Genomic DNA, 17,281 nt, shown 5'->3' with positions numbered 1-17,281 from the left:
TGGGAAACAGTGACCTGCTAGACTGCCTGGAAGGACAGAGGAATCTGATCATATCCCACAATACCGCACACCTTGTTAGTAACCTTTTCTTTAACATAATTCTCTATTGTTACCAACCTACTCAGCTGGCTTTGCACTGGCCACCTCCAACGTTTGGGAACTACAGTGAGTTTGGTTAATTGAAGGCTCTCCTCAGATTGCATGAATGATCAAACCGGACATTCAGTTATGTCACACCCCTATATACCGAAGCCTAGGAAGTGACCGGACCTGAAGTCATGGCTGAAACCATACTCCAGAACACACAAAGCCATCAAAACCAATCAGAATGCAAATTATAACCAGTAAATCTTTGATCAACAAATCAATGGGGAAGACTCGGTTTTAAAACTGAGCTTATTTAATTTTTAAACAGCTTTCATAGACTCGTAAGATATAATAACAACAGCTACTCTCTTCACTGCCAGACCAAAACCCACAGCTTTCAAAAATGTTTAAGAGAACACCAAGGTTTTGACATTTGTCCTGTCTGTCCTTGGCCGCTTGTTCAGGAGGTGAAGAGGTGTCCCAGTTTTGGTAATCTGATCTCATTTTAATTTGTCAGGCAGTTTGTGAATACTAAATAGTTTGCAGCTCTCCTGTCAGGATGTGGCCGGCTCGGCTTTGAGCAGGGATGGGTCTATGCTAGCTAAGACCAGTACTTCAGAGCAATCAGGACGAAGCTGCCTGATTCTTCCAAATCCACACTAAAGAATATATTAAACTTCCTGCTGCAGTGCCCGGGCACACAGGCTGATGTTTATTTTGTAATCTCGATCGACCTACACACTGCAAGTGTGATTGCTTTCCTAAGAACCTCTTAGGGATCCAGATTTCTATGAAAGCAAGGGTTTACATGTATTTCAGAGAATATCACAGAGCGTGGAAGTTGCAGTGGGTTGATCGCAAAGGGAGAGGCAGCATACCAAACATCAACTTTAGCAATCTCATTCATCCAGAAATATTACTGACTCACGTAAAAGGTGGTTCCCAGAAATAATTTTCTCTTACCTTCTGCCTGCCGCCTTTTCGTTGAATTGAACACTCTTGTCTCTTTCTGAAGTCAAATACAAGCACGCTTCTCCTCACAAGACCTTCTGTCTTTTCTATGTTTTACTATGTCATTTTTAGACACCATTTAGCACACATTCAAGTACTGTTTTATGATAATCATGCTGTTTCAATATCTGTACTAAATCTGAGAATGGATCATATTCAGTTATATAACTATGTTACCAGAGGCACATGAATACCCTACCTTGTGATACAGAGAGAAAATTAATACTCCATTACAATGATGCCTCCAGATCATGTTTCCTTAATAACCTATTATAATGAACAAGTGATCTGCCCTTTGTAAAATCATACTTTTGCCTGATAATACAAGTGGGTGTAAACTGTTGGTATCAACTATCTGTGAACTACACAAGTTTCTTACCTGTTTATTTCATGTAGAGGTAATGTCTTAAACTTTCTTGATCTGAAAAGGAAATTACACAGGATTTCATATAACCTACACCCTTGAAACATGGCATTTTGTCCAAACCATTACCAAAAAGTAGTTTCAGCTGACTCTCTAGTTCAAGACATGTTAGAGGAGGCCAATTGGCTCAGTTACAACATCAATCCTGGATCCTGGAAGTCTCCTCTGGAGGATATGATAGATATCCAGGCAGCATTTAAGGATAACAGAAAGAGCACATCATTATCAGTTTATCTGTACCAGCACTCCTTTCTGAGTCAGCAATACCTGGAACAGCTCGTCTGGTTATTGCATCTCTTCAGCCCAATTCACCTGCACAGTCAGACCAGTGGTAAACCTGGCTCAATGCCAACCTCTTCAACTGATGATTCCTGAAATGAACTAGGAGAGCAGATGTGTAAAGTGGGATGAAATTGTTTTCCACTTTCAGCCTTAACTGAATTTTCCACTGGCTATGCTTAGATGCACTTCATACACCAGCATATATGACAGAGCAATTGGTCCAATGACTTTTGGTCATAAATTTTCTATTGAAACAAAAATCTGAATGCTGTTTCTCATTACCTCGGGCATCAGCTACACAAGGCAGTAGCCAATGATGAGAGAACCAACAAGCGATCAACCAATTTAACTTCTTCCTCAATGGTGTGTGTACCAGTCCATGAAGTATTGGCAGAAATCCCCCACTGTGCTAATGCTGTGAGTTCTGCAGCCTCGTCAGAGATATACAAGCCACCCTGCCCCCACCCTGATGATTTCTTTACTGTTGCTGGTGATTTCAGCCAGACTAACTTAAAATCAGTCCTGCCTAAATTCTATCAGCATATTTACTTTGTTACCAGAGGTGAGAACACATTACTCCTGGTTTATAGCAACATCTATGGTGCTTACAAAGCTGTTCCCCACTCCCCACCTTAGATACTCTGACCACTTATCTGTTATGTTAATTCCTGCATACAGACCACTGATTAAACAAGTCAAACCAGTTAAAACAACACACACAAAATGCTGGAGGAACTCAGCAGGCTAGGCAGCATCTATGGAAAAGAGTAAACAGTCGAAACTAGAGAGGGTTCAGAGGAGGTTCTACGAAAATGATTCCATGATTAAATGGCTTGTCATATGAGAGTTTGATGGCTCTGGGGCTGGTTTCACTGGGATTCAGAAGAATGAGGGGTGATCTCATTGAAACCTATTGAATGGTGAAAGGCCCTGATAGAGTGGATGTGGGGAGTATGTTTCTTGAGGTGGGGGAGTCTAAGACCAGAGGACACAGCCTCAGATTAGAGGGGGCATCCTTTTATAATAGAGATGAGGAGGAATTTCCTTGGCCAGAGAGTGATGTATCTGCGGAGTTCTTTGCCACAGGCAGCTGTGGAGGCCAAGTCTATATTTACGGCAGTGGTTGATAAATTCTTGACTGGTCAGGGCTTGAAAGAATAGAGGGAGAAAGCATGAGACTGGGGCTGAGAGGAAAATTGGATCAGCCATGATGAAATGGTGGAGCAGACTCAGTGGGCCAAATGGTCTAATTCTGTTTATGGTCTTTATGGTCTAATAGTTTATGGTCTTATCTGAAATATTACCAGGAGTTCTGTGCCCTCAGGGCACTTAGCATTGTCAATGACCCCTCCTCTCCATCCAGCAATCTATTTGACCCCTTATAATCAAGCAGGAGGTACTGGAGCATTAGGACAAGGATTGTTTGGATAGGAAACAGCTTCTTCCCCCAGGCTATGTGACAATGGAACTCCCTGACACCATCCAGGTCTCATTACACATGAAGCACCAGTAGTTTTATACTGTTTACATTATAACTTGTGTCGCAAATGCACCTTACTATTTGTGAATTTATTTCCGATAATATTATTTTATGTGTTATGAATGAGTTATAGACGCTGAGTTGTGCACCTTGGTCTGGGGAAATGTTGTTTTGTTTGGTGGTATACATGTACGGTTGAAATGACCCGCATACAGTCCTTGCGAGGACTCAGTTCACACTAAGGACCTCCATCTTGTTGCACATCACTATATTAGTGTCCATTAGGTTCGACTCAGAACAGATATGGCAGTTCAAAACTGTGCACCCACGAGACACTGCGGACCATCACTTCAACCAGAAACGTACACATCATAACCTGTAGGCTTATACTATGGTATATCCATCTCTTTCCCATTAGTATCAAACCAGGTGATCAACAGCACTACTGTCAATGATTAAAATGAGATATTAGTACTGGTATTAGTTTATTATTGTCACATGTATCAAGATACAGTGGAAAGCTTGCTGTTCATACAGATCATCACAGAGTGCATTGTGCTAGAATAAGGTAAAACAATATCAATGCAGAATAAAGTGTAAAAGCTACCAGGTAAACAATAAAGTGCAAGATCATAATGAGGTGTATTGGGAGGCAAGAGTCCAGCTTTTTGTACAAGATGTCTGTTTATGAGTCTGCTGACGCTGGAATAGAAGCTGTCCTTGAGCTTGTTAGTACGTGCTTTTAGGCTTTTGTACCTTCATCCTGCTGGGAGAAGGGAGAAGAAGAATGTCCAAGCTGAAGGGGGGTCTTTGATTATTCTGTCTGCCTTACTGAGGAAGTATAGACAAAGTCCATAAAAGGGCGGCTGGCTCCTGTGATGTAGTGATCTGTATCCGCAACACTCTGCTTTTTCCTAGCAGTCACAGGCAGGCAGATCCGACGTAGATTGGGAGACTGCTTCACTGAGCACCTATGCTCCATAGCCAGAAAAAGATGTTTTCTCCTGGAGGCAACATGTTTCAATTCTATTTCCCATTCCTATTCTGACATGTCAGTCCATGGCCTCCTCTACTGCCACGATGAGGAGCAGCAACACCGTATATTCGAATCCAGGTAGCCTCCAACTTGATGGCATGAAGATCGATGTCTCAAACTTCTGGTAATTGCCCCCCCTTTCACCATTCCCCCATTCCTGTTTCCTTTTCTCACCTTACCTTACCTGCCCATCACCTCCCTCTGTGGTTCCCCCATCTTTCTTCCACGGTCTTCTACCCTCTCCTCTCAGATTCCCTCTTTCACCAATCAACTTCCCAGCTCTTTACTTTACCCCTCCCCCTCTACCAGTTTTACCTCTCACCTTATACTTCTTCCTCCCCCTCCTCCATCTTCTTGATCTGACTTGTCATCTTCTTTTCCAGTCCTGATGAAGGGTCTTGGCCGGAAACATTGACTGTTCACTCTTTTCCATACACGCTGCTGAGGTCCTTGCACTTGCCTTTGTAAAGTGGTGAATGAAGAAGCATGAGTTTGGACAATTACTATGAGGAACTTGCAGGGTAATTGAACTCCCACAAGAGTGGATTTCTGAGACTGGAATAATGCTCAGGTGAGTGATGTTCCAAAACGAATGGTTTGCCATGGATCAAAACTGTGGGTGAAAAAGCAAATCTGTACAGAATCGGGTTGAGGTTCACAGAAAGGCCAAGTAAAAATTTTGAATAACTACAGTGTTGAAAGTAAAATGCAAATTAGTAGAAGGAATGGCAAGACAAGGGGACAATGTCTCTTCACTGTGCTCATGAACGGAGGAGGGGAAGGTGGAAGAGGAAGCTGAGAGATCAAAACAAACGCTAATTGAAAAGGAGGACTGGGACATGGGGCAGCTAGACAATCCACAGAGTTCAAAGTTATCTTGATGTGAGTATTGATGCATTGCTTGTTTAACCTTTGATGACAAGTCACTTTCTGAATTGGTTTTAAAGACTAGCAGTTCCAAAAGCTTAGCAATTTTCCGGCTACACGAGAGAGGTAAATGAAATTTGCCAGGAATATGCTAACTAAATATGGTACTTGAAACAAATGAATTAAAGCAAGAGGGCGAAGAGCTAAAGGCAACAAAGAGGGAGTTGAAAAAAACTAATGGATCATCTTGCTGAAGCAAGTGATGTAGCAAAGGCTGAAAGACCAGACTATAGTTTAACTGTACTCCAGAACTCACCATCTTCTCAAAAGTAATTACAGAAGGCATTACATTTTGGCCTTGCTAGAATTGTCCAGAAGCTTAGAGCATAAAATCTGGGACTACTCGTGTCTGCCAGAAATTGAGGGGCCCAACCCTATGGCAGCATATCAAGTGGGATCAGTTGAGCACATCTATGCCAGCGCTGTGTGTGGGTTTGAGTCAGTGCAGTGCCTAAGCAGTGTTTATTACACTCAGAGCCCTGTTTTTTTACCTACTCTCCCTCTGTTAAGTGACAAGAGTATATGTACCAAACCAGTTCTTCAGTGAGTACTAAGAGAGATTGACACACAAAATGCTGGAGGAACTCGACAAGTCAGACAGTGTCTTTGGAGGCGAATAAAGGTTCGAGGTTTCAGATCAAAACTTAAGTGTCAGGAGTGGAAATGAAGGGAGCAGACTGGAAAGGAAGGGGCTGTATGTGCATGGGTTGGAGGGAGGAACAGGGCTTGTTTTCAGATACATAAAGAGAAAAAGAGAGACAAGAGTGGATATCAGACAGCTGGAAAATGATGATGGAGAGGTAGTAATGGGGGACAAAGAAATGGCAGAGGAACTTAATAAGCATTTTGCGTCAGTCTTCACTGTGAAAGACACTAGCAGAATGCCAGAACTACGAGAGAGTCAGGGCCAGAAGTGAGTGTAGCTGCTATTACTAAGGAGAAGGTGCTCGGGAAGCTGAAAAGCCTGAAGGGTTTTCACTGCTTCAATGCACAGGCATAGAAGTCAGAGCTGAGATGGGGAGTTATGCTCCCAGTAAATCGCTAGTAAAGTTTTTTTCAGATATTTAAAGAGTAAAAGAGAGGTGAGAGTGGATATCGGACTACTGGAAAATGACACTGGAAAGGACAAAGAAATGGCAAACAAACTTAATAAGTATTTTTGTCACTGTGGAAAACACTAGCAGTATGTCAGAAATTTGAGAATGTTAGGGGCAAAAGTGAGTGTAGTTGCTGTTGTAATGTGCGCCTGCGTTATGATTCCAGCTCAGAGGTAGACAGTTCCATGGAGCTTCCAATGGTGAGACAGACTACTGGGGAAGCATGTCCACCAGTGACTTTGCCAGAGGGAGAGACACTGGCAGAGGGGGCAGAGTCCCCTGAAGAGGATGGACATTCTCACATGGACACACAGACCCCTCTTGTGTCCCCAACACTAGATCCACCCAAAACATCCTCACCAGCGGTGCCTGCTAGGTCACCTGGGATAGTGCGTAGATCGCAGCGCCCTGGCAAACCTCCTGACAGACTGAATCTTTGATTGGATAGATTTTTTTGTTGTTAGATTGAATGTTGAATTTGCCACTTTTTAAGGTGTTTTTGTATTGGTAACCTGTTGCTAATGATACCACTGTTTTTATTCCCCAGTTCTTCTATATTTGGGGAATGTTGGATTTTAAAGGGGGAGAAGTGTTGTAACGTGAGTATTATTAAAAGTAAGTTAATACTAATCGGGAAGCTGTTGGTAGCAAGAGGTGGGATCCGGGATTGGTGGGGCTTTTACTTCCGCTCTATTTACTCCCAGTATGCATTGTATATAGTTCCTCCACCCATGCCGCACGAGGTACCTGGAAGCCTCTGTATTGTAAATATAATTTGCCGTCCCAGATAAAGATGTTCTTTTGGCCACCAAATTGTCAAGTGGTCTTTTTGTAAAGTAGAAGTTACCACAGTTGCTATTAACAAGAAGGAGGTGCTTGAGAAACTGAAGGTAGATAAATCACCTGGACCAGATGAACCACACTCTGGGGTTCTGAAGGAGGTAGCTGTAGAGATTATGGAGGCATTAGTAGTGATCTCTCAAGAATCAATAGATTCTGGAATGGTTCTTGAGGACTGGAAAATTGCAGAAGTCACTACAGTCTCTAAGAAGGGAAGGAAGCAGAAAAAAGGAAATTACAGGCCAGTTAGTCTGACTTCAGTGGCTGGAAGATGTTAGAGTCGATTACTAAGGATGAGGTTTCCGTATACTTTGAGGCACATGATAAAATGGGCTGAAGTCAACATGGATATCCAAAAGAAAAATCTTGCCTGACAAATCTGTTGGAATTCTTTGAGGAAATAACAGGCAGGATAAACAAAGGAGAGTCAATAGATGTTGTTTACTTGGGTTTTCAGAAGGCCTTTGACAAAGTACTGCACATGAGGCTGCTTAACAAGATAAGAGCCCAGGGTAATTTTATTTATTTTATTTGCGATACAGCGTGGAATAGGCCCTTTCAATATCAATTAATCGTTAAAAGTTTAATTGTCATTTAACAATATATGAATACAGCCAAACGAGACAGCATTACTACGGGTTCAAGGTACAACACACCGAACCAACAGTCACACACAGTAAGCACACACAAGATCACAATCACGTAGTAAGAGTCCTGAAGCCCACCTCCCGTGATGCCGTGTCTTGATGCATACAAGTCAACAAACCCATATAAAATATCAGTAAAAATACAACCACACAGAATATGCATATTATATGCTACATACAAACACTTACAGGGAGCGGCAGGAATTGAACCAGGGCCGCTTGTACTGTAAAGCATTGTGCCAACAACTACACTACTGTACCTTTACAGGAAAGGTGCTAAAATGGATAGAAGATTGGCTGTCTGGCAAGAGGAAAAGACTGGCAATAAAGGAGGCCTTTTCCGGTAGGCTGCCGGTGACTAAGACTGCTTCTTTTCATGCTGTATGTCAATGATTTGATGAAGGAATTGATGGCCTTGTGCCCAGATTTGCAGATATGAAGATAGATGGAGGGGCAGGTAGTGTTGAGGAAACAGGGAGTCTGCAGAAGCACTGCAAAGAGTTTCATGATAGGCAGAAGTCATATTCAATTATATTGTTTGAAATAAATTGATGGAAACTAATTTTATTCCTTGATTTTATTTATCTAATTGAAGGCTCACTAATCATAAAATCTTTCATCTGTGCATTGGAAAACTCTGCTCCATCCTTGCACAATGCCAGTATTTATCTCATAACATAAAAACAATAGAACAAGATAGAAGAGGGATTTAAAAAAGATCTGAGAGGTAACTTCTTTACACAGATGGTAGTGATTACCTGAAATGAGCTGCCGGAGGAAGTGGATGAAGAGGGTAAAACTGCAACATTTAAGAAGTATTTTGATAGGTTAATGGAAAAAGTTGAGAACTCTTCTGGTGACCGATAAATGTTATTATGTTATTGCTACGCATAACAACAGTTTTATATGCCAAACGTTTGTGTCAATTTCTCAGCATAAAAATATGCATGTCCTGAGGGAAAACCTATGGGCAAAGACATATTCGGGTAAGTTCTCATTTCACCCTCTACGTTCAGACTGATGGTTAAAGTTGTGCATACTTTTCATTTGACATAGGTTTCAGTAGAAAAAAACAGATGTTGTAACTGCTCATTACATCAAGCAGTTAGTGTGAAATAAAAGTTAAGTTGGTATTTCAGATCAAATGGAGAAATCTGCAAATAAAACAACATATAAATTGCCAAGGGGAAAAGAAAATAAAGTAAAACAGAAACTAATGATTAAGAAGAAAAAGCTGCCTATGAGGTGCATCTCTTTAATTGAATCTTGATTAGTGGAAATGCATACTGAAGAATTGGACGTGTCACTCAAAAAAACCTCACATACAGAAAGTGTAAAAACAACTCAACCGGACTTGCTGGCATCCATGCCTTCCTTCCTAGTTCAAACTCCGACTGGATAAGGTCCTGCGTTAGTGAGACTTTCAAAATTTATTCTATCCAGCAAGCCAGGTTTTGTGCAAGGGGAAGGAAGACAATAATCAGAAAAAGCACCCAGGGTGGGGAGATCAAGGAAATTCAAGAGCTGGAGCTCAACGTGCGGAGCAAGCTTCACCAATGCCGTAATTGTGATCATCGGGGATTCTGATAGATTGACTGATTGTTCTTGAGACTGTTGTAGTGATCTGTGAGATAAATCAGAAAAAAGAGAAGGTAGGTGAAATGCTGAAGATGGATTTTCACAATAAAGGAGAAAATATTGGAATATTCAACAAGGTAGATGAAAGATCCTGCGCTCAAAATACTAACTCTGATTTTAACTTCATGGGCTGAATATTTCGCAAATTTTCCATTTTATATTAGAAGATGAGGTTGAGTGGATTTGCTGCCTAGATGTCCAGTAAGTTCTCACCCCTTTATGGACCAGACATGTTCTTCTCAAAGCTGAAGGAAGATAAATCAGTAATAATGGCTTTCACGGCTGGCACAGAACAACGTGTTGACACTTGTATAGGTGTTGATTGTATAGGTTTCAAGTCTCTGGTTTGTTAGATAACATTATTGCAATGAACATCAAAAGATTCACCTGTTTAGTTCCCTGTTAGCCACTTGTTCAATCAAAAATACATTGCAGCCAAATTGCCATTTACATACAGGAAATCTGATATTAGAATTTGTTCAAAGACTTGTTACAGCTTAACTAACACTCTTGATGAGAAAAGCTCCCTTTCAAGATAATGGAAGGTAATTTGCTCACATGGAACAGTATAATTACATTAGTTTGTACATTAATTTGGAAAAATAATTAGGATAGCCTTGCAGAATGTAAAATGCTGAGAGGGTTAGGATATGCAAGTGCAATCATTTGTAAATAGTTGGTATTCAGCCACATGGGGGCGGCCAAGGCTCACAATCAAATCCTCAAACTCTGAGACCAGCTGTCAGGGACAGTCAACACTTGGTTGATGAATGTATTATATAGTACCCCCAGAGATTTGTAGAGAGCAGCTTCAGCAAAATTCTACAAGCATACCCAAAGTATGTCCAACAGCATTCCGAGTCGTAAACGCATCAAAAATGCTCCTCCAACCTCCCAACTCAAATCCCAAAAACCTTTCTACAACTTGAAAACACCTTGACTCCTATAATGAACACACTGAATGGCACAAATACTGGCACACCAACATGCCCCACCCCTCCCAGCGGAGATCTGATTCACCACCCCACCTCACTTCTGCGCTTTACAACAGCTACCAGAAAAAACCTGGACAGCCGCAAAGAGACTTAGAAGTTGGTATGCCAAAACAGTGCAAACACCACACTGATGGAGCACCCAACAAACCCCAGCTTTACCCATGTGGTGCCCCATCCCAGGATGCCCACCTGGTCCAAACATGCCCTCTCACCAGGATCCAAGACAGCTTTGCTGTGGTCCATCGATGCAGCCACGAACAGGGGGAGTGGTTTGACAAAAAGCAGTTAGAAGTGTGAGGAGAAAGAACACCTGTCAAACAAAACAACGATAAACCATGGAGCACAGAAACAGACCGGTCAGCCCACTTCCCATTTAAAGAAACTGAAATTTAGAACAAACATCCTTGATGACCAATGTAGATGGGACCAATGCACACAAATCTAGAGAATGTTTTAAAAAATCTATTTTCAAAATTAAGATAATATAATCTTAGAAGGCTATAAAGCACCACATACCATGTACTGTGTTCAGGTATTGAGATCCCATCTTCAGGATGTGGTCATTGAAGATAAGGCCTATAGTTGATGGTCAAGCCTGATTTCATTGAGAAGGTGGTGGTCAGCCATCTTCCAGAACCACTGCTTCAATTTTCCCACGGTGCTGATAATTAAGGGGCTGCAGGAGATACTTACATCCAACAACAAATATAGGAGAACATGTGGTCTGGGGGAGAACCTGCAGGTGATCCTGCTTCCTTGTTGCGGCTGGCCTGGTGGTAGTGGCTGCATAGTTTGGGAGGAAATGGCAAATAAGTTAGCATGAGTTGTTGCATCACAGTTTGCAAGTGGTGAGAGGGACTGTGGGTGAGCGGATGGGGGGTGGGGAGTGAAAGCTGAGGGCTGAGAATTCCGTTCGAGAGGCCTACATTACACTGAATTGGTATTGGAGAAGCACAGTTACTGCAGCTTCGCATGGCTAGTCAACTGGAAAGCAGGGCATCACGCTCCTGATGTGAATGGTGGATGGAAAAGAAGTCAGGGTGGTAATGCAGCATTCTGTGCTGACGTTTCACAGGTACAGACAGCTGGGTTCATTCCTGATGTCTGCTGTGCCTTGGGGCTGTTAGCACATTCTGCCTGCGAGCCTTGTTGGCAGTAACAGAAAAGGAAAATGGGAATGTGATTGTATTTTCAAGGCTCCTCGCTGACTGCAAATCTCCCAAAGTGCAAAAATGCAGTTGATTGTAAAGGGGAATCAAATGGGAAAAAATAAAGACACAAAAAAGGTGGAAGAACTTGGCACACAAGCAGCAGCTGTGGAGAGAGGCACCCTTAAAGTTAATATATCAGGTTGATAACATTTCATCAGAACACAGAGAATTAAAAATAAATAGGTACCTTCCAGCCCCTTTATGTCCATAATGGCTCTATCAGACCAACTCAATTCCACCCTCCACCCCCCACCCCCATACCTATTCTGTATACATTTTCCTTGCCTTATACTTATCCAGTTCCCTTTTCAAAGACCACATTGAAACCAGACTTCACCACACCTCGGGACAGTGTACTCCATCAACATACAGTTTCAAACGAAATTTTGCCCTGAGTCACTTTTAATTCCTCTTCTATCAAATTTACCCTGAGACTTAACTTCACCAAAGTAGCTTTTGCAAACTTCTCCAGTCTATCCTTGTATCTGCAATGTCTCACCCCGGGACCCGTTTTCATAGATCTCTCACCTCTGCATGTGTAATGAGGGGGTTAAAAGTATATCTTTTCATTCAAAATGGAGTTGTCAGGCCGTAGTTTTCATAATGAGTAGGTATGTTAATCAGGACAATAAGTAAAACAAAAGGCCATGATTCATGACAATACACAAACTGCTGGAGGAACTCATCATGTCAGGCAGCATCTACAGAGGGAAAGAAACAGCCGATGTTCATGGGGTCCTTGAGGTCCTGAAGCATGAACACGTGAGACATTAAGGAGTGTGAAATGACAAAGATCAATTGTTTTTTCCCAGAGACGAGTGAGACTGGTTCAGTTGACAATGTAAAATTCATTAAGAGATAACTAGCTCTAAAACTATAGCTGAGTGGAATACAGAAGTTAGAAAAGAAGCACCACACACAAAATGCTGGTGGAACGCAGCAGGCCAGGCAGCATCTATAGGAAGAAGTACAATCGACGTTTCGGGCCGAGATCCTTTGTCAGGACTAACTGAAAGAAGAGATAGCAAGAGATTTGAAAGTGGGAGGGGAAGGGAGAGATCCAAAATGATAGGAGAAGACAGGAGGGGGAGAGATGAAGCTAAAAGCTCGAAAGGTGATTGGCAAAAGGGATACACAGCTGGAGAAGGAAGAGGATCATGGGACGGGAGGCCTAGGGAGAAAGAAAGGGGGAGGGGAGCACCAGCGGGAGATGGAGAACAGGCAAAGAGTGATTGTGAGAACGGCAGAGAGAGAAAAGAAAAAAGGGCAGGGGAATAAATAAATAGATAAACAAACAAACAAATAAATATATAGTGGATGGGGTAAGAAGGGGAGAGGGGCATTAACAGAAGTTAGAGAAATCAATGTTCATGCCATCAGGTTGGAGGCTACCCAGACGGAATATAAGGTGTTATTCCTCCAACCTGAGTGTGGCTTCATCTTGACAGTAGAGGAGGCCATGGATAGACATATCAGAATGGGAATGGGAATTGAAATGTGTGGCCACTGGGAGATCCTGCTTTCTCTGGTGGACAGAGCGTAGGTGTTCAGCGAAACGGTCTCCTAGGCTGCGTCAGTCTCACCAATATGTAGAAGGTGTTGGTGCCTGGCCTGCTGCGTTCCACCAACATTTTGTATGTGTTACTTGAATTTCTAGCATCTGCAGATTTCCTCATGTTTGAGTTAGAAAAGAAGCAGAGTTTCCTTGTTTCCTAAGACTAATAGGCACTGGAGAAGTTTTTTCCCTACTGCGGTCACTTTGCTGAACAGTTAACTGCCAGTTAACTGTCGGCTAACTATTACTTGGATTGCACTACCTGTATGTATAATCTATATTTTCATTTATATTTATCATTATTATTGTTATGAGCAGAGAGACAACATCTGCCGGAAGTAAATTCCTTGTATGTGCATAGGTACTTGGCGATTAAAGTCTGATTCTGATTCTGATTCTGATATAAGTGTGAGTAGTGAACAAGCTCACTAGACTTTTCCTCAGATCAAATCACGATTGATGCCGAGGACCTCTGAGATTCTCCAGACCAGTCATTGTAAACTGGAGTCGCTGATGAGCAGAAAGGCATGGGACTTGTTCTTTCATCAGTCATTCTACACTGTGTTTTAGACGCATTCTTTTGTATATACAGCAGATTTCGATTAATTTGGCCATTGGTTGATCGGGGCAATCACTTATTGGGACAACTCTTAAAGAACATAAACAAATCAAGAAAGTGGCAGAATTCCCTTGTTAATTTGGGACACCATGCCTAATTGGGACAGGGGACTGTTGTCAAACAGTTTCTAACCAGAGTCAGTCTCATGAACACTGTATGGCCGTTAGACACTGCACTGTACTTGGAGCAAACAAGTTTTAGTTGGTGTCACTTGACTGTGTTTCTGTTCAAAAAGTAGTGATTTTTGTCACTGATAGTGGTGAGTAATTCTGACAATTCAGAACTGATTTGTTCACTGAGGGTTCAAACATTCAGGCTTGGAGATGCCAGAAAAAGCTGGGATTGAAAATGAAATGATTTCTCTATTTCAACAAGTTAGAAACTATGAAGAATTTGAAGGTATTGACAATCATCATGAATATTACAATGAAAATGAAGAGTTGGAAGATGCAATCATCAAAATCATTGTTTGAAGGTAGTCCATTACCTGCATGAGGTGTCTGCACTGGTTTTGTTCATTTGCAGTCAATCAAAAGAACACAGCAGCTATAATTATTAGGAACTAACACACAGCTTTATACTGTTGCAGTTTACACTGTAGTAGTTTTAGTAGTGTTCTAATTTGTTCTGTATTTTATTTAAATGCATAATTTGCTACTCATGTAAATGGTAGTTTGTCTTTTTTTTATATCTTTTTAACTATTTCCATTAAGCTTCAGTTAATTGGGGCAGCCATGTAATTGGGCTAAAATGTACTGGCCCCGATGTATCCTAATTAACTGGAATACATTGTATTCCTATCCTCTTATACTTTCAATACATATACAGTAGCAACTTTGATGTGTATTTTCTCCTTCTTTGATCCAAATCTTTGAAACCTGCTTACTTCCTGTTACAACATGCCACCCCTCCACTACACATACAGAGTACACTAGCTGAAAAGGGAACAATGGTTTATACAATTTCATAGAATGTATAAGGGTACAATGCTTGGACTATGCACTTGAAAGTGGAATATGAAAGCGAGCTATAATCTGATGTAACTGTCTTTGTCACCAGATGTTCCTGGAGATGAGTGTAGAGCTAGAGAGATTTTTATTTGTTTGGAGACACAGGGCAGTAACAGGCCTTTCCAACCCAGTGAGCCCATAACACCCAATTACATCATGTGACCTTAACTTGCGAACTCGTGTGTCTTTGGAATGTGGGAGGAAATCGGAGCACCCAGAGGAAACCCGCGTGGTCACAGGGAGGACGTGGAATTGAACCTGACTTGCTGGCACTGTAAACTCGTTATGTTAACCATAACGTTACCATGCTGCACCAAGGTGGACCACTATTGGCTGCAGACTCGTTATGTTCACCACAACGTTACCATGCTGCACCAAGGTGGACTTCTATTGGCTGTAGACCCATTGCAGTGAATTGCAGTTGCCTGAGAGGCTGAAGGTGATCCTTGATGCGACCACCCTCTCAAAGCTCTTCGTGACGATAGCTGTCAGAGCCGTCCACCCGGTGGTTTTCATTAAGACATGTTACCCTATGTTTCATAGGCACTGGAATGATGTATCAGCTGGAAACCTGAGACTGGAGTTGGAAAGATTAAAAGTGTCTACAAGAGTTTCCATCAGCTGATCTGTGTGGGATCTGAGGATATGGCTGGGGACTCTGTCCGGGCAGGACACATTCCAAGAACTCACTCTCAGGAAGGCTATACGATGCCTCAGTAAAATAGAAGCAACCTGCAGCAAAGGAAAGTTCAAAACTACCTCAAAGTACCATTCTCTTTCCTTCGCCCTCAGGTGATCCTGTGAGGTTCCATAAATGGCCCCAGACACAGGTGAGTGAGCCGTTGCTTTGCAGAGACTCACAGGATATAACTGAGCCTTGCCTGACAGCAGGCCTGAACTGGAGCCACAGAACAACTTCCTGCTTGTGGCTTATTTATTGATCTCATTCATCTTTGAATGATGCAATAACATTTATAAAGACAGCTTTCCACGCATACATTAAGCCAGTAATGGTAAAATGAAGCAACAGTTAATTTGGACCACACTTTGTCTCAGTAAAATATTCCTTGTGAGAATTCAGGAACAGTTATTTCCCACCAGCCAACAGGCATGTGCACCAGCGGGGTTAACTTCATTCAACTTCACGCACCCCAATACTGAAATGATTCCACAACCCGTGGACTCACTTTCGAGGACTCTAGAACTCATGTTCTTGATATTTAGTGTTTATTTATTATTAGTTGGGGTTTTTTCTCTTTTTGTATTTGCAGGGTTTGTTGGCTTTTGCACACAGGTTGTCGTTGTTATGTGCAGTTTTTCACTGATTACTGTGAATGGCTTCAAGGGTGGTATATGCTGACATTTATGTACTTTGATAATGAACTTATTTCAAACTTTGAATTTTGAAGTGAATCACTGTCTATGAGTTCACACAAAAAATGCAAAACCCGTTCCAATCACAAGGGGTCCCTAATGTTATACTGTATCTTCAAATTATGTTTATTGTGTATATGTCATACAACATTTGCTTTGGTTACAAGAGACCATAATCTTGGTGCACAAACAGGTATTCAAAGCAGCCTTGAAATTATGTCACATTGCCTTCAGCACCTGCAAGATGGACATGAACATTATGTACACAGTATTGGAGAAGGAGCACAAATGTAACCATTGTTTACCCAATAAACTTGAGTTTATTCTACTCAAGTTTCCAAGCAACCTCACAGGCACTTCACCTGCACCTTGCAGCTTTTTCATCCTTACAAATACGTGAACACACCGAATAGCTACAATTTGCATTTGAAGTCTGTGATTCGGACTGATGCCTGGGGCTTGGTCACTTTATGAAGTAGGACTATTTCTTTCGAGAATAATCTGTAGCTCTGATTCATGCTTCATTATGTCACAAAACCTCTCAGATTACACAGTGAATTGTGTATCATAGAAGGCAATCACCCATCTAGAGCAGCATTGAGAAATTATCGGTTTGGAAATCAGAGTCCCGGAAATCACTTCGCCAAGCTGTGAAGTTGTTCTATTCCTTGAGCTGATTGGCTAACACTATCCAGTTCTTATACTTTGCTTCTAACTCACATGAACAATTATACATGCTGCCAATGTAACTTAACAGCTTCAGATACAAGCATTAAAACTTCATTCCCATAGCTCCAACCAGAATCCATGTTGACAAAAATCAGGTTAGCCTGAGGTAGGACAATACCGTTCATGCTTCTAACATTATTACTTCTACATAAAACTCCCAAAATGTAGCATGCATGAACTTCCCCGAATGACGCTAACACTCAAGCAACCCCCGAAGATCACTGGCAGTAAGATTTTTAGCTTCGCGTGTGCAAAAATTACTGCAGGTGATCCACTCGACACAGTCTACTGCTCCCTACAGTGTGGACGTCACCTGTGT

General features: G+C 41.8%; 1 protein-coding gene and 1 long non-coding RNA gene across 3 annotated transcripts in view; both read right to left on the bottom strand.

Moving 5' to 3' along the window:
- The window catches only part of LOC140730122 (uncharacterized), a 34,704-nt gene extending 33,521 nt beyond the window's left edge, over positions 1-1,183 (bottom strand). The window contains exon 1 of the mRNA XM_073050258.1: positions 1,051-1,183. The gene's annotated coding sequence lies outside the window, so the exon portion shown is untranslated. The remainder of the gene's footprint in view (positions 1-1,050) is intronic.
- A 6,492-nt stretch (positions 1,184-7,675) lies between these two features.
- The window catches only part of LOC140729980 (uncharacterized), a 38,686-nt gene continuing 29,080 nt past the window's right edge, over positions 7,676-17,281 (bottom strand). For both annotated transcript variants that reach the window (XR_012099453.1, XR_012099454.1), the window contains 3 exons: positions 10,981-11,247; positions 10,654-10,774; positions 7,676-9,455 (listed from right to left, as the gene is read on the bottom strand). This is a non-coding gene — a long non-coding RNA (uncharacterized lncRNA). The remainder of the gene's footprint in view (positions 9,456-10,653; positions 10,775-10,980; positions 11,248-17,281) is intronic.

The sequence above is a fragment of the Hemitrygon akajei genome, chromosome 7 (genome assembly GCF_048418815.1).
Source record: "Hemitrygon akajei chromosome 7, sHemAka1.3, whole genome shotgun sequence".
Taxonomy (NCBI): Eukaryota; Metazoa; Chordata; class Chondrichthyes; order Myliobatiformes; family Dasyatidae; genus Hemitrygon; species Hemitrygon akajei.
Note: the sequence above shows the minus strand (reverse complement) of the source record. Positions and strands in the feature narration are given on the sequence as shown.